We start from the raw sequence: 10,390 nt of genomic DNA on the forward strand, positions 1-10,390 counted from the left end.
AGTTCAAGAAGCAGCGAATTGGTCCTCAGCGCACACATTTACAAAACACTGCAAACTAGATACCTTTTCCAGTTCAACGACAGGCTTTGCTAGGACCATTCTCCAGGGGCTCTTGGACCCTAGTACTTCCTCTTTCCAGTCAATTTAAGTTATGATAATCTACCTGTATAGTTTAGGCTACTGCAGCAGTGCTCAATATGAAGAACATAGTACAGTTATGTAAGTAAATTTACCATGACAGTAGATGTTCAAATAGTAGCTGCTCCATTCCTTTTATTTTTGCATGTTTTTGTTGGCAGTGTGAGCACCTGTAAGGGTTATAACTTCCCTCTCTCAGTGGACATAAAAACTGTGAAGGACTTGGTACCCATACCACTCTTTTTCTTCAGCTCAGTTTTAGATGAGTAAGGTTTTGTTGTGTGGAAGGTCTTCTTGAAGTTTTGGAAGCTGGCTGGCTGTTTTATCCTGTTCAGGATTAAACCCATGTAACTAAGGCTACTACAACAGTGATCATCTAAACGTCCACTGATCTGATGTTGTCTTTTCCATCTGTCTTCAACCTGTGGGTTATCAGATCCAACTCTGATTACACACCAACCTTTCTTCAGATCCTTTCAACCCCACAGCTATACCCCCCTCTACCCACAATACCATGCTTCCCCTGGTTTACATCAGATCTAATTTGCCACCTGGACAGGCAGCAATTCAACTGATAGCTCTTTTAAGCCAGAGTATTGCATCCTTAGTTTTTCCATGTGGATAAAAATTTGTTCATTCTTTTCTGCCTTCCTTTCCCCTTCCTTGTGTATTTTAGGGCAGTTGCTTAGGGTTTGTTTGTAGTTTATTTTCTTTGTTTGTGCTTTGTGGCCTTCATGTCTTTTGTCTGTGTAGTTAAAAAAAATGTTGTATTCTTACTGTAATTTTGGTGATGTTTTTTCAGTAGTGTTTTCTGCTGTTAACATTTTCTCATCACCTTTCACCATGGACAGGGAGAAAGGCTTCAAGAACTGTGGCATATGACCACAAACTCCCTGCACAAGGTGCCCATGACTGATGTGTCTACTGCCTTGTTGCCTCGCACCTGGACACTGAATGCAGTATTTGTCTGGGTGTTGGGGCTTGGGCACTAAATGAGCACTGGGATAATTTAGTTTTGAAGGGTTTTTGGAAGCTTCTTCATTGACTTCTGCTTCTTCCCCTTTGAAGAAGCCAGAGAAGAATGACAGAAGTTGAAAGGATGTTTCTAAGAACCCAAAGACCCAAGTTAAGGACAGGGGCAGACAGCAAACAAGCAGCTCCCCCCTTCTGTTCAGCCAGATCTGAAGGTCTGCGGATGTTCGGCTCCTCTGAATTTGAATGTTCCGAATTCCTTCTTAGCCAAGGGGGAAGGATAGTTTGGAGAGGGTGCACTCCCCTTTTTCTGCTGTGACCCTGATGTAGTTGTTGCCTGATTCTTCCCCATTTCCACCTCGGCTCCAAGCCTCTGAGGTACAGATCCAGTCGTTGGATGTCCTTCATGGATGGCATCTGCAGTCATAACAACTGGGTTGTCCTGTCGTCAGGCAGCCCTTCAGTCGGCCGGATTCCAAAGTCCGGGTCCGGCCTCGGCTGATGTCGCACCTCACCCGACGTCATCTCTGTTGGTCTTCGGGTATAAAGGCATCAGCCGACGCCATTTTCCTCAGTCTTTCTTGCCACGTGGCGCCCGAAGCAGAAGCTGTTCGCAAGTGCCGGTCGGTCGGATTCAGAGGAATCAAGAATGTAAAACCTCCAAGGAAACCACCATTACCAGCTTGGGACTTAAACTTTGTGCTAGAAAAGTTGACACTATCACCCTTTGAACCAGCAGCAACAGCAGACCTACAACACCTGTCATGGAAAACTGCTTTCCTACTGGCAATTACTTCAGCAAGGAGGGTTTCAGAACTACAGGCCTTAATGGCAGTGCAACCCTTCCTAATCTTCCACCAAGATAGAGTGTCCATGAGGACTAATCCTACATTTATGCCTAAGGTGGTATCCAGAGTGTCTTTAAACCAGGCAATCCACCTACCTACCTTCTTTCCCAACCCACAAAACAGAGGGGAAAGAATACTGCATACCTTGGATGTACATAGACAGCTACGCTACTACTTGGACAGAACAAAAGTAGCAGAAAGACTGACCAACTTTTTGTAGCCTATGCAACAGGAAGGGAAGGAAAAGCTATTTCCAAACAGACAATCTCCAAATGGATAGGAAATTGCATACGATTCTGTTACTCCTTCCATGGAAAACCAATTCCACAGAACATAAGACCTCATTCTACAAGGGCAACAGCCACTACCACAGCCTTCTTACGAGGAGTGGCAACCAAAGACATTATTGAGGCGGCTACTTGGACCTCCGTGCATACATTTGCCAAGCATTATAATTTGCCTCTATATTCCAGATCCCGAGCAGGGTTTGCCACTGCTGTACTGCAAGGGATCCTAAACACACCATAATCTACTTTTATCCTCCTCCCCTAGTTGGCTATGGTATTCTACCCAGTTGTTATGACTGCAGATGCATCCATGAAGGACATAGTACAGTTTTGTACCTACCATAAATGTAGATGTCCGAACTGGATAGCATCTGCAGTCAGGATTACCCTCCCTCCTTCCCCTCTGTGGTACTCCTAGGGTGTTTACCCTCCTAATAGCTAGCTGGTGGGGGGGAGTCTTTTATGGTGTATTTGTTTGTATATATGTACATACATGCTTATTTTTGTGTTTACCTCTATCTTTTTGAAAACATTGGCATCTATCCAAATTTTAGCCTTCAAGAGGGCTACTGGCATCTGGGGCAAGAAACACTGAGGAAAATGGCGTCGGCTGATGCCTTTATACCCGAAGACCAACAGAGATGACGTCGGGTGAGGTGCGACATCAGCCGAGGCCGGACCCGGACTTTGGAATCCGGCCGACTGAAGGGCTGCCTGACGACAGGACAACCCAGTTGTTATGACTGCAGATGCTATCCAGTTCGGACATCTACATTTATGGTAGGTACAAAACTGTACTTTCCCAGTGCTGTCAAAGGGGTTTTTAAACCTTCGTCATTGGCCTCATTGGCTCATTTCTCTTGCTTTGTTGGGCATCTTAAACATTCAAAGGTGGAGCAACCTATGCACTCCTTTTTACAGGCCCAGCTAGAGCTCCTGTGCCTGAGGGTTCGGCTCCATCCATTTCTTTTCCTTCCCTGGGCTGTTTGGCTCTGGGGTTTTTATGGATCTGGTTGCCTTGCCACCACTGAGGCTGGTTCAGAGGACTTAGCTGCTTCAGTCACTGACCTCTTCCTTAGCATTCTTGACTCCAGTGTCATCAGAGCTGACCATGCCTCAGAGCCAGCAGTTCAGTGCCAGATTTCTGGGGTCAGGTTCAATTAATTTGGATTCTGAGTCACCCCTTCCTCTTGGGGTTTGGCACTCAATATTTCTGCTGTGGTCTCTGTGTTGAGGCAGGTCCGGTCAGCTTTAAAGATTGACATTTCTCCGGTGTCAAAGGAGCATCTGCTCCAGGCAGCCAGTGGCAGCTTCTGTGTTTGATGCAGTGGAAATTAATCATCTCCCAGTCTGAGATAGAGTGGTTGGTCAGCCTCCTGTAATCCTTTCCATATATGTCTGGACCTGCTGATGTGCATTAATTGGCTGCAGGACTGCCCACGCCTCTGGATCTCCTTGTCACCCTGCATGCTACCCCCTGATTGTCCTGCATGGGAGGGTTACAAGAAAAGTCATTGGAAGATGAAGTACTGAGATTCATCATGAAGGATACTGACCTCAAGGAAGGAGGGGTTTCCCCAAGTCCTTCCATGATGACACCTCCTGTGGGAATCTTATGGAACAATTTTGCCAGTGCAAGGGTTGGACCACCAAAGCACCCTCTCCAGTGGATTCTTTGTTTTTTTGGGGACCTTTGGCACAGGCCTGGCCACGTACTGAATGGTTCCCCCTCTGGAGAGATTTATTGGCCTGGTGTCCAGGAGGGTGTGGAGAGAACCCAATAAAATCTCGGCCCCACCTAAGGACTGACCACATTGGTTTTCCAGCATGCCTGGATGCAGCGGTTCCTTCTTGATTGGCCCAATGTCAAAGACACGATAACTAGGAGACACCGTCTACCATCAGAGTGCGCATTGCCACCCCTTAATGGCCCTTCTGTAGGAATGGGAGCAAGTGGCTGTTTTCTCATAAGTCTCAGCAGTCTTTTCAAGATGCTGTTGGTGAAGGTACCCATGTGATGGGGGGCAACCAAAATGGACATCTCCTACACAACAAAAGTGGTCTGCAGAACTAAGGCTTCCTTAGAGCTTTTTCTGGGAGGACTTTAAAGTGTACCTTAAAAGTTTCCCACCTGCCCTACTCTGGAGGCAGTAGGAGGTTGCTCAGCTTTCCTCTTAAAAGCTTGAGGAGCCATCAACTCTGATGCATGGGTGTAGAGGGTCATATCCAGATGTTATACAGTGCCATTTTATTTACTCCCAAGAGAAGCAAGAAGGTCTGTCCCAGATATTCCTGTCAGAAAAGACATGGAGCAAATGACATTCATCAGCTGTGGGCAAATTAAGTTATCCAAGAGGTTCCATCAGACCAATATGGATCCAGAGTCTATTCTAGATTCGTTTTGGTGTCGAAAAGAACAAGGACCTAAGAACAGTTTTGGATCTGAACAAACTGAACCATAATGTCATGCATAATGTTCTGGATGGTCACAGTGCAGTCCATTCTACCTCCTTTTGAGGAAGGATTATTTAGATGTACTTGATAGATCTCAAAGATGTCTGCCATCATATCAAGACTGCGAGACACTTCAGGAGATTTTTCTGCTTTGAGCTGGGAGCTGATCATTACCAATTCTTAGCTCTGTCCTTTGGTCTCAACATAACCCCCCCCCCCTTGTGTGTTTACCAGGTGCATGGCAATGGCAGGCCTGTCTAAGGCTGCGGGGCTTACAGGGTTTTCCATATATGAACAATTGGTTCCTCACCACCTCTACGACTGTGTCATTGGTCAAAGCTTGGGACTCCTTACTCCATTCGTGCCTATTCTTAGGCATCACAGTGAACCACAACAAGTCCAATTTACAGCCATTTCAAGTTTTGGAGTTCATAGGTTGCCATTTAGATATGTTTTTTGACACAGCAAATCTTCAAATTCACAGATTAAACTCTTTTTGAGTGGAGGCTTATCACCTGCTCCTGTCTAACAAACCTCTGGCCTCCCGGATCTTGAGGCTATTGGGTCACATAGCAACATCAGTTTGTCTGGGGCCTCTGGTGAGGTACCATATGAGGGTTGTGCAGGTCTGTAATGGATATTAGCAGCTCAGTGGTCATATGTTTAATGAATTATATGAGGGGTAACTTCGATCTGAGGTAAATGAGGGAGAACAAGGTATTATAGGTAGAGCAGGTAGAGTTCTAGTGCTGAAAGCCCGTAAGAATGGCTGGCATTGGATCTGATAACCCATAGGTTGAAGCATACAGAAATAGACAACACCGATCTATCCTGCATTTTTTTTTGGACATGGAACTGTTATGTTAAGTACATAAATTTTGTTTATTTTTACATAATTTTATTTTGTAGCTCAGACTCGCATAAACTGCAGACTACTATAGAAAAATCTATAGATTTGCTCTTGCAGAAAAAAAATCAAAAAAACCACACAGGAAAAATGCAATGATATTTTAATAGTGCACTATTAAAATATCATTGCATTTTTCCTGTGTGGTTTTTTGATTGCTCTTGCAGAACCCTGAACTTATTACTGCCAATTTCTACAGCGGTGTAACTGGTTTCCTGTAAATGACGCCATATTTCTAGATAACTATCAAATGTGCAAGCTGTAAAAAATGAGACATTGTACCCCTTGAAAACAAAATTGCAAGTCAAGCATCCTAACAACACACTCAGAGACAGCCAGGAAGATAGCTGTGCCCTCATTAGTCTTGTTTTTGAAATCTCCACAAGCAAATGAGCTTTCTGTAGACTAGGTCCAGCTGTTTGGAACTGGCTATCAGCAGAGGTGAGGCATCAGGAGACACTTCAGTTATTTAGAAACAAACTAAAAGAACAACTGTTTAAGGACAACAAATGTTGCTTCTGTGAGCACTGTGGGGGTAGTCGTCGTAGCTCAGTGCGTAGTTGCATCGTTCTTGTAAAGGCATACTTTTAACAAATGACCACAGATTGACTGCTTTAATTATATATACATACTGTAAATAATATCACTTGTGGTTACAACTGTAAGTAAACAAATGCATCTACTTTACTTGTACTGAGTAAAACTCTTGTATTCTTTAGTCTGTGTATAATTTTCTGTGTCTTGCACCATGGTGCCCAGGTCATGGCTAAAACAAATCTCTTGACCAGTCCACTTACCTGGTTATCAAACTAAAATAAATAATAGGGTTGGGAGGGTAGCCTAATGATTAAGGTGTTTGCCTTATAACCACAAGGTACAGGGTTTGAATCTCACAGTGGATAACTGGCTTGGCTTAAAATGGCTCGCAAGGGCAGTTAGCCTAGTATGAAACTATGAACTTTGCAAATATAAATGCTTACTCCACAGTTGCACATCAGTGGGATAAAGAGCAAGAGGTTTGGGAGGGTAGCCTAATGGTTAAGGTGTTTGCCTTATAAACACAAGGTGCAGGGTTTGAGTCTCACAAGGGATAATTGGCTAGGCTTAAAATGACTTGCAAGGGCAGTTAGCCTAGTACTAATCTATGAACCTAAATCTATTGTCACTGAAAGTGGCTTTCAGCAGATATACCTTATAACAGTAGCACTTACTGAATAAAATGTTCAAACTGTCAAACTCCCTAAGGAGATAGTGCCACTTTTACTGACCCAAGTGCAGAGGCCCCTAGATTGCAAGGTTCTACTTGGGATGAGATATCCAGATATGGATGGCCACTAGTGAGAGCTGTCTAGATGTAGACTCCTCCGTATTTTCTCCCACTGAGATACAAACAACATTTGTGGTGTCCCCAGCAGATATTCAGTAGTATAAAGCATTGTGCATGCAATTTGGAGAAGTATCCTGTGATACAGGGGTATACAGAGTTTCCAGTGAGCCAAAGGTGGTTTGTGGGATGTTAAATAGAAGAGATTATATAACATCACTTATTTGTTTTCCAGATGAGGGGCTCTGTTTTGTGTGGATGCTTTGCTTTGACCTTAGTGGATCTGGTTTCTGACAAGTAGTGACCTTTTGAGTGTGGTTCTTTATCTACCAGAATACTATAGGAAATGTATAGATGAAATTCCTGTCGTAGCCTTTGAAAATGTTTACTGTGTACAGCTACAGATGCATAAATTCATTAGAGGGCATATCTACAAGTGTTAGTTCTGGGAGGAATCTGAACAGAAATAGTAACCAATCACACAGATACATATTCTCAGGGCAGCAGTATTTTGCCCAGTAGACAGAACTGTCCATGGTGGTATGTTGGCTGGAGTCATACATTTTATTCTCTTACCTGGTCAATTACTTTTATTTTAAAGAAGTAGGATAATACTTCAGAGTGTATTGACGGTGTAGTTTTGATAACAGGTGTGGCTGATTTGAGCTCTCCAATGTCATGTTTCCTTTTGCGTATATTTAGGAGGGTTATGTACCAGTTGAAGTGCATTGTTCCATAGCCTATATGGTACATACCATTATGGTTTTCACACTACCGTTTATTTCCCTTGAATGAACGTATATCAATGACCGAACCGAACAGCATTAGTAGACTACTGAGATATTTGTGTTTTACTTCTGGCATAGGGTGCCACATTTAATGGTTTGCCAAGTACTGGGATAAACCACAAGCTTGCACTCATATCTATGAAGTATTTAGTAAGTAATCCCTTTTGAACAGCGCTTAGTCACAGCACCTGGCAGTTATCAAATGCATCTGAAAGCAATAGTGATTATTTGCTTTCTTTGTATAATTGTGGCAAAACCACACTGTTGTAGAAGAAGAAACCAGAGCAACACTAGCATAGAAAAAAATGTTTGCTGCTGCAGTCTGTAAGCATTTCAAGTTGAACACAGTAGGAGATTCATAAATAGTGAAGCCACTAAACAGTGAATATAGCCAAGGTGTACAGCAGGGTGCAGATGAGGAAAGAAAATTAGTTTTATAGCCAGCATATACTCTGATTCTTGGTCTACTTTGTACACATAGCAGCCTTCTGTACAATGAAGGTATATATTTAGTTCTGGTATTTACAGATGTATAAAATATTTACACAACTAGTAGCATTATGCAGATTTGTTTTAAACATGTGAATTTTGAGCTGTGCTACCAAATGATCCTTTTGATGTAGGGTGGAAATAGCACTAAACATGAAACTGTGCAGTTTTTTTGTTTAAACAGTTATTAAATTATCACTTAAAACATAAGCATGCATACATTAATAGAAAAAAAATATTAACATTTTCCATTTATACACATTATACATTACATTTTTTCTTTATAACTGTCTTTCAGTTCCAGCATTACTTAAATTGTTCATTTCCTACCTTCCAATAAACGTCACTCTTTCTCCTGAACATCATTCTGCATGTGCTTTTCCCACAAATTCAATTTATTTTTATATAATTTGCTCCTTCCCTTTTGTAAAGATCCCCCTTCCATTTTTTAATCTCTTTTACAATATTCAGTACTTCAAAATACAATTGAGTTAGATTTCGATTTCCATTTTCTAGTAATTGCTGTTTTTTGGCAGTCAACAGAACTGAACATAATTAGGCTTTACTATGGTCTAGGCAATTCATATTCATTGTCCCAGCTCAAAAAAGTCATTTCTTTAGTCACAGCCATTTACTTCCCCAGAATTTGTCATCTTACTCTATAGGAAATTTTTGAAGTCTGCCAATGCATTGCACTCCCAAAAACATGTTCCTAGGTACCTTTTTCTTCCTCATCTCATGTCCACCATTTGCAGTTTACCTGAGGAAAAAGTAATTTAAATCTGTTTGGGTTATAAAAATACCTATGCAAACACTTCCAAGCAGAAATTCTAAACCTTCTGGACCTTGTTGCATACTTGGGAACCATACATATGTCCTCCTATTGTAGTTGTTTTTCCAGTCTCTCTTCCCAGTCTTATCTGACCTTTCTGATTGATTCTTATAGCTGTCATGTAGTTTTATATGCCCGATTAATTATTTTTAACAGCAGCATCTGATCCATATTTGACTAAAAAACTCTACCAGACCATGCCTTTCATTTTTAGCTTGTCCTATCATTTTATTTTTGCCTGTACTCTATCAATCTGTGATAGGAAATACAGTTTCTAACATGCATTCCAACGTCTTCTTGGCCTCATTCCACTCTGTTACCTTTCAGTCTGTAGTTAATTGCTCTGAATATCTTGGTTCCTTTGTCAATTTTCTCCAGTAAATTCCAGCCCCCTCCTATCTGTTTTCTGAACCCCTACTTGTGTAGTCAACCCTTTTGGCAAAATCTCCCCATTTCCGTGTTGGCTTAGTTCTTAGAGCACTTTCTGCAACTTTATTGGTGCAATATTATGTGTGATTATTATTCTCCTTGAGAATCTGCATCCAAAATCACACTCTCTCCTTATTTCTTGATACCCCCTGACGCTTCATCATTATCCCTTTCCACTTTGAATTATAACCTTCTGCTTGTGTTATGTGTATAAGCTTTACATTGTAACTTTAAAATATCCCTTCGAATCGGGTAATCCTAAATACCTTGGCCTATGGGGAAGTGTACATTTTTAAGAAAAGTGCTTGTTTTGACCTTTGCAACCAAAAGAAATTAAAGTAGGCCCAAATGAGGAGTGATTACAGTGATGCAGCAGTTTATTAAAGATAGTTGTGACATGGTTGGACTGTGCAGTGATTGTTACTATTCAGTACCTCACAAAGAGGATTACTGGCTTCAAATAGATGCCGTACACTGACCATCTCAAAAAAACTCTAGCTTTACTCCGTAGCATATCGCCTACTCCAAGGTGATCTCTGCCTAACATATAAAGCTATGTCAAACCCACAGCTGTTGGACTTGCTGCACCTAAAGAAATCCCAATCCCTCCGAGCTATACGCTCTAGGGACCTAAACCTTGTCACTACAATAAACAGGACATGCTGGAGGGATAGATTGCTGTCCCAGAGACTTCCCATACTCTGGAACAAGCTACCCATCTATGTCAAGCAAAGTTCCTCATTAGCACTCTTCCAAGAAAAATCTTGATGAGTGGATGGGAAATAAAAAATACACCCCGGGGATCACTTCTGTGGCTCTGTTCGAAGGGGCACAGGAAAATAACTTTCTTGGATGGTGTAAGCCAGGAAACCTTGTTGGCTAGACTTACTTAGGCCCTTGGGCCGATAGCCTAGTACCTACC

General features: G+C 42.1%; 1 pseudogene; it reads left to right on the top strand.

Annotated features, from left to right (window-relative positions):
- The window catches only part of LOC122816250, a 198,529-nt pseudogene extending 192,702 nt beyond the window's left edge, over positions 1-5,827 (top strand).
- The last annotated feature ends 4,563 nt before the right edge of the window (positions 5,828-10,390 follow it).

Source organism: Protopterus annectens, chromosome 12.part0, assembly GCF_019279795.1.
Source record: "Protopterus annectens isolate FY-2018-M chromosome 12.part0, PAN1.0, whole genome shotgun sequence".
Lineage (NCBI taxonomy): Eukaryota > Metazoa > Chordata > Ceratodontiformes > Protopteridae > Protopterus > Protopterus annectens.